This window comes from Falco biarmicus, chromosome Z, assembly GCF_023638135.1.
Source record: "Falco biarmicus isolate bFalBia1 chromosome Z, bFalBia1.pri, whole genome shotgun sequence".
NCBI lineage: Eukaryota > Metazoa > Chordata > Aves > Falconiformes > Falconidae > Falco > Falco biarmicus.
The window spans coordinates 60,398,890-60,414,181 of NC_079311.1; the positions used below are offsets into that span (position 1 = coordinate 60,398,890).

Here is a 15,292-nt window from a genome sequence, read left to right on the forward strand (position 1 = left end):
ATCTTCTGTTTTTGAAAGGATATAATAAATAATAGACACAATTACAGTGTGGGCCACATCCAGGAAATCTGTGAGGTCTCTTGGACCACACACTCCCCAGAAAGTCACACATAGTAATCATGAAGCAACTAACCCGCCCAAGGCTCAGATCACTTACATATGGCTAGAAGAGCAGAGAGAGACATTCACCAAATAGTTACTGGCACCTCAAGAACTATTACCATTGCCAGACTGAACACTGGCTATCCCAGCGGAATTTGAGGATGCAGGAATAGCTAGAGGCCTCTGCAGAGGCTTGCACTCCTAAATAATTCCAACATGACAGAAGAAACAAATTCATTTTCAGAAAAAATCTTCTGCTGACCACTTCATTTATTTAAACTTCAAGATGCAAAAGCTTTCAGAACTGCAGAGCTCTCTGAGCCACAGTCAGCAACCACAGAAGTGGGTACAGATCATCTTGTGCCAGCCTTCAAGTTACAAACATGCAAACATCCACACAGAAGGAAAGGGAAAACCAACTAGTTCCTGATCATGTGAAATTACAGGAGATGGAATATGAACTTTATCATTCAATGGTTGCTTCTGATCCAACTAGCTGACAGTTAAAGAATGTCTGCCCTTTTAAAAAACCAAGTGTGCCCTATCTTCAAAACAAGATAGATTAAAGAGAAGCCATTCAAAAACCTGGCTCTCAGCAGAGCCATAATCCAGGGGAAGGGATCAACTACTGAATCATTTATTCCACTGTGAGATCATGCAAACGTCAGAGAAAAAAAAAGAGAAAAAAAAAAAAAAGAAAAAAGATCACGTTCCTGCTGCATAGACTCTAGGTTGCCTGCAGCCACATATAGCCATATATAGTTATTTTCCCCTTTAAATCTTTATCTCAGTTAAATGAAGACACACACACAAAAAAAAAGTATGAGTGGAAAAATTAAGATTCAAAGCTTAAAATATGGATCAACATTACTCACTAAGGACAATACTAAGCAACAATTTTCAGTCCATTCTTGGTTCAAAACCAAACACTATCGCTACATTACTCAACCATTAATAGAGTAACAGCATGCACATGTTAAAACAAAGAAACACTTTAATTTGAACTAGTTAAATCCAGAGCTACTAGGACATATAAATCATCCAGGATGAAATAATTTAATATGCAAAAACAGAATGGTAGCGCACAGTGAAGAGATTTTATGAAGCTGCCAACTGCAAACAGCAGACAGAACCAGTAAGTGGATGTATTTATTATTTTTGAACAGGACACCAGTTTCACTGCAATACCAGCAGACAGGCTATTTTTCCATCACCTGCTAATGAGATAAACACAGATTAAGAGGTACACTGTTTGCTTCTAACAAGCAAAATCACGGTATCAGTGGGGATCCAAGGACAACAGAACTCCATGCTCCAAGCAAGAAACCTCACAGAAGCTGTTGTGAAGAGAGATCTGTGTGTTTTCCTAGGGGCAGTCCAGATGCCGGAGTCTGTCTGCTGAGCCCTTGCGTGCACCCTTGCACCACCACTTACACCTTCTGCCTGCTCCCCTCTTTAGGAGGACAATGTCCTGCGCCCTTCCACACATCTGTAAATAAGAAGCCAGTGCTTATTTGTTACTATTGCAGGTAATGTAAAATTTTAGCTATTTTTATCATTTACAGTTCCTTTAAAAAAAAAACAAAAGCTGTAGCTGCTTCCTCTCTAAATAAGGAGATACATAATGATGTTTTAAGCTTCTGAGGCTTTTCAGGAAACCAAGGGAAACCGAAGTTAAAAACAAAACACTGCTTTTTAAAAAAGAAATGGGAAATAAGTTTTAAATTTTTATGAGAATTTGACTGAGGAGGAGCACATAATGGTCTACATCAGTCCACAAAAAGTAAGTAACAGGTAATTTTTATTCCCCTTAGCCTGCAAACTGCTTCAGCATACAAAGGGACTGTAGCTGGCTATCAATCATTTTTCAGACCAACATCTTCCTGACACGGGCCATAATGCCTGAGGATTTTAGAGATAATGTGGACTATATTACACATTTGCAAATATGGCTACACATATACTGCTCCCCTCAGCTGATGAATGATTCCTCAGCCCAGATGGACAGACACAGATCTGATGCACTGGATTTTCATTAGCCACTGCCTAATCTTTCACGTTATCAGATACAGAAAAACACAAGTGAGTAATGACAACATTGACTTTGATCAGTTTTCATCTTTGTTCAGTCTTTGCAGTAGAGAAAAGTACATTGGAAAGAAGCATACATGTTTTCCAAATTATTTGGCTTGTTAGATGCAAATCTGAACTCTTCATCCTCACTGGGAAAAAAAAAATAATATAATATATTCTACTTAGTCACAAGAGCAAGCATGAATGGAAACTGAAGGAACAAACATCAAAGCCTGCAAATGTAGACTGTTCCTTGGCAGAGAACTGTGAGACCATAGGTAAGAATTCAGAACAAAAATTTCAAATGGAAGACTTGTTAATTGTTTTTTAAATTATTTGTTATGACATCAGTAGAACTTTTTGTGCATGTGAGAATTTCTGACATCTTCAGGAATTGTATAATATTGAGTGAATAATAAAATACCGTCTGACAACTCTTGACAAATACGTCTGTTGCAGGAGGAAGGGACAGCAGTAAAGACTTCTTTGGATTATCATTTAGATTCTGGAAGGGACATCATTAATCTCCAAAGAGAGAGTGTTTAACAGTTTTCTCATTAAGAGATATGGTCTGGCTACATAAAAACTTAGAAAAAGAATTACTATCATATGTACTATGTCTGAGGTCAATGATCAGTTGATTGATTGATTGACACCTAGATACAAGGCCATTCTTCTCTTTCTTTAGCTGTGTAACTCCATAGCAAAAAGCTATATGGAGAAAAAACAGTACAGATTTTCTTTGGACTGTTTTCACATATTGTATCTAAAGTATGAGCCCCTTGGATGTATTCCCTGATTCTCTGGCAAAGAACCTCGCACGATTCTCTGGCAAAGAACCTCGCACGATTCTTCAGCTCAAAAAGCACAGTTACGTATCTAAACAGCAGCTTCATGTTACCTGACATACTTCTCAGTATAATCAGTTATAACATGGCCAAACCTTCCCCTATCCATACAAGAGAGGTGTTTTAGTCCAAGAGAAGGGCTGGACAACTTCCCTGTCTAAACAGAAAACTTACTTGCCTTTATCAATTCTGAAATACCCAGCTGTGATGCTGTTGACTATGATTAATTGTATTTGGCACAGCTTTAATAAACTTTCAGAGAACAGAATTGTATTTGCTACATCCAAATACAGGATCAGCTCAAATACTTGCAGGTATCAGATGATGGTATTTGAACATAAGAATACTTCTGGGTTTTCCTACAGTTTACTCTTAAGGTAGTCACAAAACAACATTGCTGTAGTAACATAAATTAACATTCACTCAGTGTGCAGAGATCAGAGATCAAAGTAGCTACTATATACAAACATCCCAACAATAACAAGGGAGCACTTACAGTTATTTGCAACAAACTTCAATAGTCTCACCTACACAAACTCAAGTGTTGCCTTTCTTTCCTTACCCCCAAAGCCACATACTTTTAATGAAGTCCACTTCCATGTGTGAAGTCAACTGTATGGAGTTTCAGCATGATCAATCTGCTTCTGCAGCAGACACGGGAACAGACTGCAAAGGCTCAGGAAAAAACCTCCCAATACTTCCATGATCCTTGCCTCTTTAACCCAGGCTCTGCTGCAGCAGCACAGGGTAACTTGGGAACTCAACCACCAGTAACACAGAACAGCATAATATCTGGTACAAAAAAGCACTGTACAGCAGCATAATCACTGCACAGGCTTTCCACCTCCAGGCAAAGTTACTTTCCCTCATGCCTCAGACCACACAGAAAAGGAAGATGCAATTGTTTATTTGGTATTACAAGAATAGAGGAAACATATAGGTGGCAAGACATGAAGAAGCCTGCAGACACAGTCTGGAGTGAAAGGCATTGTTAATTTAACCTCCACAGCCACTTTGGAAAACCCAGCGAAAGTGTGTTAAATATATTAATACATGACAGGAAAGTAAAGAATGCATGTGCAACACATGGCTGTGTCTTCATTAATGCCAGATTACCATCTGGTACATTACCATCTGGTACGACCACCATGCAATACAAATTCACCCCGAGCAGGTGTGGACACAATCACATTTCTGTCAAGTTTGCCGGAGTGCAGGATGCTGCAATCATGCCAACTTCACAACAGCTGAAGGAGGACAAACAATATCTGGTCTGGCACTGTCAGGCTGCAGAGAGAGGAACAATATCTGGCAGAGCAGAAAACTTAGAAGTACAACATTAACATTAGCATTGGGGCTGACAATGTATGTTGACATGAGAAGGCTGCATCATGTGGTTATGGGTTTTTGATCTGCTGGTGAGTGCCCTAAAGACATACCACTGAATCAACACTCTAAATCAGTCCAGTAAACAAGTGTCTGTAGAAAAATAAGTAACACAGCAGCATCCTCCCTCTATACTGCTCTGTGTTCATCAGAAATCTAAGAGCTTTCAGTATTTTCTCCAACTCTGCAGGGAATCTCACATATTTTGTGTTCATATCACCAGTTAAAACATATCAATAGTAGAAGGGAGAAGGGCAGACAAAAAACTTCCATATTAAATACAATTTCACACACATGTCAAGAGAAAATACATCAGAAAAACCAAGTTAGGTTTACAGGCATAGCTACTCAGATTGCCTAAATATGTATTATCTCATCTGGCAGTTTAACATGACTGAAATGAAACATAATTTATAGCTGTCGCCAACCGGCTGGAGACAGACAAATGTTCATGGTGATTTTTGTGTTTTATTAAAAATGTTCTTCTGCCTTATATATAATTTATATATCTACAATTTATAAGGAAGATGAATAGGAGGCTTTCAGTCTACAAAGTAAAAGATTTGCAGATGCTACCCTGAGTTGCTAACTCACAGAAAAATGTGTCTAGAGTTTTCACAATTTAAAAAGACAAATCTAAAATTATGCCAAGTCAAACCTTCTAGCCAGTACTCCCCATCTCCAAGAGCAGCCAAAAGCAGATGTCTGGGGAAAAGGATAAGAATAGTGTAAGTGTTTAGTCATAGTTTCCCCAAACACTCTACAGTCTCCAATAATTTGCAGCTCAGGGAATCTCAAAGCCAGAGGTCATGCTTATGTATGTAATAAGTCTTTTTCTTCCATTCATGTTGTCCAGTCTCCCTTTGAATCAGTGTAAGTTTTCAGTATCCACCACATCCTGTAGAGTTACACAACTTAATAATACATGCATGAAACAAAACTCCTCTTTTTGCAGTTCCAAACCCAGCACCTACCAGTTTCATTTCCATGCTCATTAGTTCTCATACTGGGAGAGACAACTGATCCTTATCACACTCACTATGCTGTTCATGTTTTTATAAAATTATCATTGCATTACCAGTTGTATGGAAGGTGTTAAACATCTGATCATCCTTGCAGCAAACAGAAAAAGTAAAATATGCACTTAGAATTTCTACTATGGCCTTATCTTCCCTGAATGTTCTTTTTATTCCAAATAATCTACTGGCCCTACAGATTCTTTCGTAGCAGACTTCCTGTTCTTTGACTTATTCCTCTATTTTTTTTCTAACCTACATTCTTCTGGACATTTAATTCTGCCAGTTTGGTCTTTCGATTTCCCTCTTTCACACACAACTTGTATGGTTTTAACTACAGCTACTGCCCCTGAAAGTGCATTTTTCAACAGGTTCTAATTATACAAGGAACTAGTATTAATATTACAAAAATAGACAAGGATGGAGGCCAAGAGTTTCTTGTGAAAATATTTACCTCCATCACCTGTAAATTAAGGGAAAGTTTTGACGAGAAAAGAGGTTTCCCTCTGAGCATTACAATCGGCATGAATTGCTTTCCCCAGTCCACAGGACTATTGGGACTCTGGAGAATTCTTTCCACAGATGTGCATTTTCTTCAATGCACATGGCTAATTTAAATCACTGGCACTACAAGGAAAACATTTTGTCCTAAAATTTTCCCACTTTTCTACATTTCCTTCCCTGGAAAGTATCATTACAAGCAGAAAAAAAGAGACTTGGTTAAAAATTTCTTCCTTTTTAGGTAAGATTTCTGAAGAATATTTGTTTTGGTATATTCAGAATCTGTATGGTGTGAAAAAGTAAACTGTTCCAGATTAACATCAGCAATCGAAAAGGCAGCATGTTTATTGGAGGAAACGAAAACAAGTCAGAATTACAAACTGAAGGAATGACCTGAAAAAACCAATGCCATCTTTACTAAAAACACCTGCAAGAAGCTACAGTTAGCAGAAATAACCAGCCATAAAACAACAGGTGAGAACAATGTCTTAGACCACATGTCCTTGAATGAGGATATGGCTGATCACTGCCTGACCATGAAAGAGTCACAGCACTGCAAGAGGGAACGTATTGTGTCAGGAAGTATGAAGAGGATCCCATTTCATTTTATTCAACATCATTAAAACCTCAAGTGTAATATCGTCTTAACTTGGACAGAGCAAAATAGATGTGAATTAATGGAGGTTAACCCAATGAAAAGCAACAAAAATAACTGGTGTACAGAAAACAGCACATGTGAGGTCAAAGAATTAAGCTTAAAGAAATAGCAGGCTATGATAGTTAAGAAGCAGCATAATAAAAAAAAGTTTTAAGAAAAAAAAACAACTATTTGCTTTGTCTGAAATGCAGGATGAGCAGTTATGGTGCTAAACTGCAGCAAGAAAGGTGTGAACTGGATAACATGAAAAAAAGACTTTCTTTCACACTACATGATGATGTAAGGGAGACAATATGTTGAGTTCCTTAAAACAAGTCACAGGTGACAGACACGGATGATCCTAACCTGAGGCAGATGAATGGACTAGATGACTTCATTAGGCCTCTTCCAATCCTGTCTTTTTACGATGTCTTCCTTGAAACCTGAGGCAGAATCTCTTCTTTTCAGTGAGATTTCACAACAAAAAAAAAGAAAGGAGGGCGGGGCAAGTGTTTTACAGGGCTGCCTTGGAAAAACAAGTGAGGTTACAAACATTCGGCTCACACAAACTATTCAGTCAGACCCTTCCCCTGCCCAGCTCCAAGAAGCCTGTGGAAAGAAAGGAATACTAGCAGCCTGGAGCTGCAAGGACTTATATTCTCTAACCTCCCTCAGGCATTCTTTAAACATGGCTTGGAAGCAGAGGCATACTAGGCAGAGCACAGTGTGCATGGGCAACAGCCTTGACGCACTTGAAAGCAACAGACTGCACATCTACTGTGCAATGCATGCAATGTTCAACAGAAAAACTAGGTAAACTGCTGATATGGGCTGGTCAAGTGCCTATTAGAACATTTCTGAGGCTCTATTTTAGACTAGACTTTCACTCTTTCATGTTAACATGTCCCATTCTTGCACTGAGCAAGCTCAAGAAAGGCTGGATATTTCTGTACTCCGAACTTGGCTACGATGAAAGGCAAACTCTAATTCAAGCTGTCAGGGCTGTCATGGAATGCAGTCTGGGTCACTTAGATATAAAGATTGGTTGAAGGTAATTACACTGATTTTATGCAGTCATGATCATGACTAATGGCTGAATAAACATGTATGCACAACACAAACTTCATGCACATTTCTGCAAACTGGATACCTCTGCTAAATTATCTAGCATCTCAGCAGAGCAATCAGTTGGGCAGTCTGTGGAAAATCCTGCACTCCAGCTGTCATGTACTATGTCTATTAGTAACTTAAAGAAAACCTAAAACAGAGAGAAAAATGAGATCTTTGTTAACTCTTGAAAGGTAAACCATACCAGAGGAACACTGTTCTGAGAAAAAACAATGCAGAGAGAGACAGGAGACATAACACTGCATAAAACTCTATTGAGCATAAAACTGTAATTTTATTATCATGCCCAACTTGGCCCTCCACTTAATGGTGAACTCATAACTTAAAAAAAATCTTCTAAAAGCACAGAAATGAATCCACAAACATGACTAGATTTAAAATTAATATATGTGCAACTAACCTCAACATGTAAAAGCTATAAAAAAATTGTTACCATATTTAGACCATAACTTATATTTGAAATCTTCATGTAAACATTACACTATTCAGAATTGCCTGAGCAAGATAATGATCAGGTTTTATCAGGTGTCTGTTCTGAAGCAGAGTTACGATTGCTAAAATTCTAATGATGATCACATATGCTTACTGCCTTGTTTCGTAAAATAAGTAAGTTCTACAGAAGGCTGAAAGAGCTATAGTATTTGCATGAGATACTCTCCACGGTTTATATTACAAGCACAATTCAATACATACTATTCATCAGTACTAAATAGCTCTGCAGAAAGATGCTGCCATTCTTTGCACACAAATAACTCTCTTGAGAAATTCTGTACAAATCTTGCTTTAGTTGTCACGGTCAGCCCTTGCTGGCAACTCAGCCCCACACAGCCACTCGCTCACTCCCACCCAGTGGGATGTGGGAGAGAACTGGAAGAGTAAATGTGAGAAAACTCCTGGGTTGAGATGAAGACAATTTAATAGGTAAAGCAAAAGCCGCCCACGCAAGCAAAGCAAAACAAGAAATTGATTCATCACCTCCCACTGGCTGACAGGTGTTCAGTCATCCCCAGGAAAGCAGGGCTCCATCACACATAAGTTACTTGGGAAGACAAAATGCTGTAGCTCCCCTTCCATTGCTGACCATAGTGTCATATGTTACGGTACATCCCTTTGGCCAGTTGAGGTCAGCTGTCCCAGCTGTGTATCTTCACACCTTCTTGTGCACCCCCAGCCTACTGGTGGGATGGTGGGAGAAGCTGAAAAGCCCTTGACTCTGCATAAGCACTGCTCAGCAACAGCTAAAACATCAGTGTTATCAACATTATTCTCATATTAAATCCCAAACACAGTACTACACCAGCTACTAGGAAGAAAATTAACTGTATCGCAGCCAAAACCAGGACATTAGTAAACTCCAGACATCTGTCAAACTACTCTTATCTTCAGCACCTTCTCTTACAGGTACTTTACTGTAGGAACAGTAACTATATTTCCAGTGCAGCACTGTACATACACTAAAAAAAAATAAAAAACCACCACCCCATATACAAAAATATTTTTGTTACAGCTTTCCCTCCACAAAATTCCTGTTTTTACAGGACATAACAAAGCAATACGCATACACTAAGAGACAAACCAAGCGCATGTAAACCATTAAAACAAAGCTTCTCTCAAACGCATATGCCAGCATATAAAACCAGTGCATTAGCACCACCACACAACTATAGTGATAAGGTCAGGTTTTGACAAATGAAAGTTCAATCAAAACTCTGAAAAACCTGTTTACAATGATTGCAGACATAAGCCTTGCAAGCTGCAATTCACTGACCTATGTAAACTGATTTGGCTTTCAGATAATGTCCTGGTGAATACTATTGCAAAAGCTATAAACACAGATGGCACCAGCTGGCACCCTATCTGCAATCTCAACAGGATATCAAATACAGAGACTGAATCTATCCTTCCACATCACAGGTGATTCTTTCCAAACAGGTTTAAGGGATTATGTCTGGCAGCTGAACCAAAAAAGTTCTGTCACAGCCACCCTCAGGAATCGCACTGCTTGAACAAAGCTGGTTTAAAGACCATATGGCTTTTAATGAACTAATTAAACATTCAGCTCGGACTAGGCCCAGGTTATAATTGCTACAATTATCATGTTGACCATTCCTATTAGCAGTAAACTTACAAGATTTTTTTCTAAAGCACCATAACAGAAGAACCTACATGGCATCAAAAAGAATCCTGCAAGATGAAAAGATCAACAACCTACACTCAAACTTTACAATAAATATCAATTGTACTATTACAGCCTATTATATGATCTTACCTATAAAACTTACTGTTATTCATCTGGAACAAACTGACCTGGTGAATTGTCATAAACGATGCATGAGAATGCATACAAAGTATGCAATGTCAGGTGTTAGCAAACATGAAGATCAATTAGTGAACTCTAAAGCTAATACAAACCCACAGCATTTTCACCAGTAAAATGTTAGATATCATGTATAAAACATGAACCTAGACCTCCAATTTTTAAGATAAGACAGTATTAAGACAAAGTCATCTGAAATGTAGCATTGACACCAATGACAAAGGAGGCTGTACAGCTGCTTTGGCAATATTGCTTTGTTAATCCTTTCTGAGCACTAGAAGCTCTATAAAGGTGAAAATTAAAGGATCTGAGAATCAGCTTAAAGTACGGCCTCCTTGAGTGTCTGGATTCATTTGTTATAGTCCTTTCAGTGCCTGCAACACAGTATGACACTTTCTCCCATTTTTTCCTCTCTTTTCATGGTATTTCATTTTTATGTTTTATCACTTAGTTTTCATGCTTTCACCATGGGCCCCAACGAAACTCTTAAAGAAAATTCCAACCAACAACATTTAAACCAACATAAATTAGAAATGTTTTAAGGAACAAACTGCTGCCAGCACTCTGCTGATGCAGCTATGTCTTAAATATTCTAGATCTCCTTTGAAAACCTCACATCTAACTTGACTGTACGGCACCATGCTGACAAAGTTATCATGATGACGAGGACCAGAAAACAAGGAAAACTGCAGAAATTAATCTTCAGCAACATATTATTCTTTTATTACATATACTGCATCAGAAACTGGATCCTGTTGATTGTGTGAACAGCAGAACAGTCCCTAAATATCTTCTGCTATGATTTATGTATGCTCAGTGATAGAAAAGGCATTTGCCCAATTGCTACATGTACTCAGTTCAGAATTTCAGACATATTATGGATCCACTCACATAGAATGGGCACATTTACAGTCATTTGCTAACTTTTGTGGCAATTTTTTTCATTGCAGATTTTGTTTTCTTTGGAATTACGTTCCACAAAATTATCTTCTAGGAAAACGGATTGTTCTCTGATTAACTGGTGTTGAAATGCCTATCCATGGTTTATGTCTGACCTCCTAAAGTCTAAACACAGGAAGAAACAAATGCAATTAAAAAAATTTAAGATCTCAGATTAGCAGTAAAGTATTTTCCAAAATGCATTAACTACATTCAGTAATACAATATGAAAACAACTGAAACTATTTGCTGTACTTAGAAGACCGTTTAAAAATAAAATAATAGAACTTTTGTTTACACAGCTTTCAGAGTATCTGACCATATGTCCTCAGCAATTTAAAAAAGACAAGTGATAACAGCACTAGTTTGTTATCTGAGTTTACAAAGGCCATACATCCAGCTTAATCCCAGTTCATCTGTACATAGGACTATGATTTTGGAGGAACACACCCTGTTATTTCCACATTTCCAGGGCAGATTTTAGGCACCATGACCTGGGAGAATCCTGTTAATTTCTGTGAAAGCTAGAAAACCGGAAGGGCAAAATAATCTAAGCAAAAGTCTTTGGCATCATTTTAACAGACTTATCAGCTATAATCACATCAGCAATTGTCTGCATCAAAGAAAGTGCTCTGAGAGCCAGTAACGCCTTCCAGCCGCTCACCAACTCTGCCCTTGCTCCCAAATGAGTGCAAAACTTTGACACCACGAATGATTTATCGTCTAGCCAGAAAGCAGAGAAATGGGTACTGTTGTGGGGGAAGGGAGGCACTGAAAACAGAGAAGAAAGCAGCAAATAAGAACACACAAAAAGCCCCTGTTCATGACAAAGGAAGGAATGGGGACAAAACAGGCTTCTCTCATTGCCAAAAGCCACCAGCAGTTCAGAGGTTGATCTTTGCTCTCCTCCCCACAGGCTGCATGGTGCGACAACAGGTCAGCCAACAAGAGGAGCCCTCTATGCTTGTGCCTGTGCACGAACGCACACACGTGTGTGTAGGAAGCAAGGACAGCTCGGGACAGCGGAGCAGCCACCCTCAATCCCCTCGGAGCTTTATCAGACGGCTCTGGGACTGTTGCATGGTGAGGGGGAAGCCCAGCTGCTTCAGTGGGGGCCATTCCTACCTGAAGAGATGGACTCCTTTTTCCTCTTACAACAAGCTAGCTTTAAGACACTGGGGGTGAAACTCCTAGAAACTGGCTGTTGCCTACAGTGGATAAACAGGCATCATCTGCCAGGAGCTGCCATCCTGTGTTCAACCAACCCCTCATCGCAACCACCACTTCTCTTACTGGGGAGCCCTCCAACTGCTACTGAATGTCTAACAAATGAGAAGCTTCTGGAAATACAAATTTTGATGAATAATTGTGTTCTTCACATCACTCAGAAAAATAAAGAATCCTCCTTTTCATGTCTACACCATAAGCAAAACAAAACTTTGGCCTTCTTGCCTGGTGCCAGCTATACAATCACCTGCAGCCCAATCAGATTCTGCTGACGCAACAGCATATAGCACTTAATATGTCATTGTCCTCCTGTATTACAGCACACCACAAGCAATTTTCACAGCTACAAGCTAGAACACGAAAAAAAGATCATGTCAATTACTGGCTTCCTTTCAGTCTTTGCTGGCGGTATTCCTGATCCAAACTTACCAGCCCAGCACAATCAAGAGTGACTTAGAAGATGTGGAGGAATATGCTTTGATTAAATAGGTAAAAAAAAAAAGGACAAGAACATTCTTATGCAGCAATGCTGTGTCCAGTCCCACTGATAATACTCCTAAAAGAAACTGACACACTACTGTTACTTGCCCAACATGCAGGCACATCACCACGCAAGCATTTCCCAGAATACTTAATAAAAATAGGTGATTAACTAAAGAAAGGTGAAGTAGGCCATGTTCTACATACTGATTAAACCCACTCCATGACCCAGAGAAAACCTGAGAAGCAGCAATGTTATTAAAGTTGGAGTGGCTGCAAATAGCATATGCAATGAAAATCAATGAATGCTGCCAAGAAACTGTCTGAGATAAAACCCTCTCATTAACAACTGCCCTAACAGAGCAGACCAACAGCCTGTCTATATACTGCATCTAACAATGGGTAGACACGAAGAAAATACTCAAGAAAGTGATATGGAAAATACTCAAGAAAGAGATTAATTGGGATTATATTTTTGTAGCATATTTTATTCAGAAAAATAAACTGGAACACTGATTTTACCGTCACTGACACCGTCTAACAAATCACTCTTTGTGCACTGCATGTATTTAGGCCTCCATGAACTATAGGTCTGTAATGTTTCTGCGACCAAAGCAAACCCCCTGAAAACAACAGGGCTCCCTGCAGGTGTGAGATTCTGCACCCAGAACCCACTGCAGGCCTGGGACCAAGCGACATTTTCATTAAGGGACCTGTAATGGTGCCTCAGAATGTTTCCCTAAGAAAACCAAACCTTTTAATTAACAGATACAACATTTTTTTCTAGATGAGGCCAGAGCTTTTTAATTGTTTTCAGTCATTCCTAATTACACATCTCTCATCAGGACGCACACACTCGCAGCATCTCATCTGCTTACTTCTGGCTTGGTGTAAACTTAGTATGATGGAGCAACCCTGCCGCTCTGCCACCAGGTACTGGCAACGTGCACACTTGTCCAGACACAGCGCTGCCAGCCCATGTTGTTTTACTTGACGTTGCTCCAATGCACCCGCAAGTTCTGAATTATGGGATCCAATCTCAGCAGCGTGTTACAGAGTTCCTTTGGAGTGGCGCCCAAACTACCAACAAACCTTCACCGGTAACATGTGCCATCTACTTCTTGCCTTCCCCGAAGGGCTCCAAGAAACAAAATACCCTCGCACACCCTCAAGAATTTAGCGCAAAAAGGCGAGGGGAAGGATGGACACGTCGGAGGTGGGAAGGCGCCAAAGCGAGCTTTGAACCCTGGCTCCCCAGGCAGCTGGCTGAGGACGGGAGCAGTCCCGGCCAGTCCCCCCCCACGGGGGGGGCAGCAGGTGCCGCGGCCGGGGGGTGCAGCGCGGCCGGGGGGTGCCCCCTCTCCCCATCGCGCTACCCGTCCTGCGTGAAGCTGCCAGGGTACCCCGCGGCGGGCCGCGTCCCCGCCGCTTCGACCGTCTCGGGCTCCCCCGCTCCGCCCCGCTCCTTACGGCGCTTCCCCCAGAAACCTAGCAGGAGGAAGCGCGGCAACCCCCGCCGCCCTCCCTGCGACAACCCACACACCGATGGCAACCGCGACCGCTCCGTGCTGCCCCCCCCCCCCTCCCCGCGCCGCCGAACCCCGCCCGGTGCCGGGCGGTAGGAGCCGCGTCCCGCCGGGGCTGGTTTTTCGGCGGCACCTCCGCGCTCAAGCGAGGGGAGGCGGGAGGGAGGCAGCCGTCGGCTCCGGGCGTCCCGCCGCCCGCTGGGTCGCGCCCTGGCTCCCCGCCGCCCCGCGGGAAAGGGGCGAGCGCACGCCCTCTGGCCCCGCCGCTTCCCCGGCGCCACAGCCCCGTTCCCGCCGCTACCGCTACCGCTGCGCCGTGCCCCGTCACCCCGCGGCGGCTGCCCGGCCCGCCTTGCGGCCGCAAACCGGCCCGGAGGCGCACGGGCAATGAATGGACACGCGGCCGGCGGCCCCCGTCCTCCCTCCCGCCCTCCCACAACTTCAGCGGGGCCGCCGCCTCACCTCCGCCCAGCAGCGGCGGCTCCTCCGCCCTGGCGCTCCGCTCTCGCCGCCGCCTCCGGCTCGCGCCCGCCGGGCTCGCCCTCCCCCGCTCCCGTCGCGACCATGCACCGAGGGAGGAGGAATGGGATCCCGGCGAGCGCCGACCCCGCCGCCCCCAGCCGGAGGGAGGGAGGGAGCCGCAGCGAGGGGCGGGGAGGGACGGGACGCGCCCGCCCTGCCCTCCCAGGACCGGCCCCCTCACACTGACGTCCCCCGCTCTCACACCGCCCGCCGCCACGGGGTGCCCGCGCCGTGCCCGTGGCGGGGCGGCGGGGTGCGCCCCAGCGGGGCCGGGCCGGAGCCGAGCGAGGCGGAGGAGGCCCCGTCCGGCCCGCTCGGGGCCCGCGTGCGGGGCACCTCGGCCGCGGGCCGGCTGGTGTGCCAGGGCAGCGTCACGGCTGTCCCAGCGGGCTGGCCGAAGGGGAGAGTCTCTGGGAGCAGCCGCACTAAGGCTGACCCCCATCCTGGCGCTCGGATAACCCGCGGTCCGTCAGGTGCCGCCCCCAGGGACCTGGCCAAGGGCTGGCACGGCGCGGCCCCGGCGGTGCCAGGCCAGCTCCAGCCACCGCGCGCCGCAGCCTGTCAGCCCCAGCGCGCCCAGTCGTGCCGGG

The 15,292-nt window shown here is 43.0% G+C and overlaps 1 protein-coding gene across 1 annotated transcript in view; it reads right to left on the reverse strand.

Moving 5' to 3' along the window:
- Positions 1–14,822, reverse strand: part of LHFPL2 (LHFPL tetraspan subfamily member 2) — a 125,621-nt gene extending 110,799 nt beyond the window's left edge. Inside the window, exon 1 of the mRNA XM_056325337.1 lies at positions 14,643–14,822. The gene's annotated coding sequence lies outside the window, so the exon portion shown is untranslated. The remainder of the gene's footprint in view (positions 1–14,642) is intronic.
- Positions 14,823–15,292: the final 470 nt, after the last annotated feature.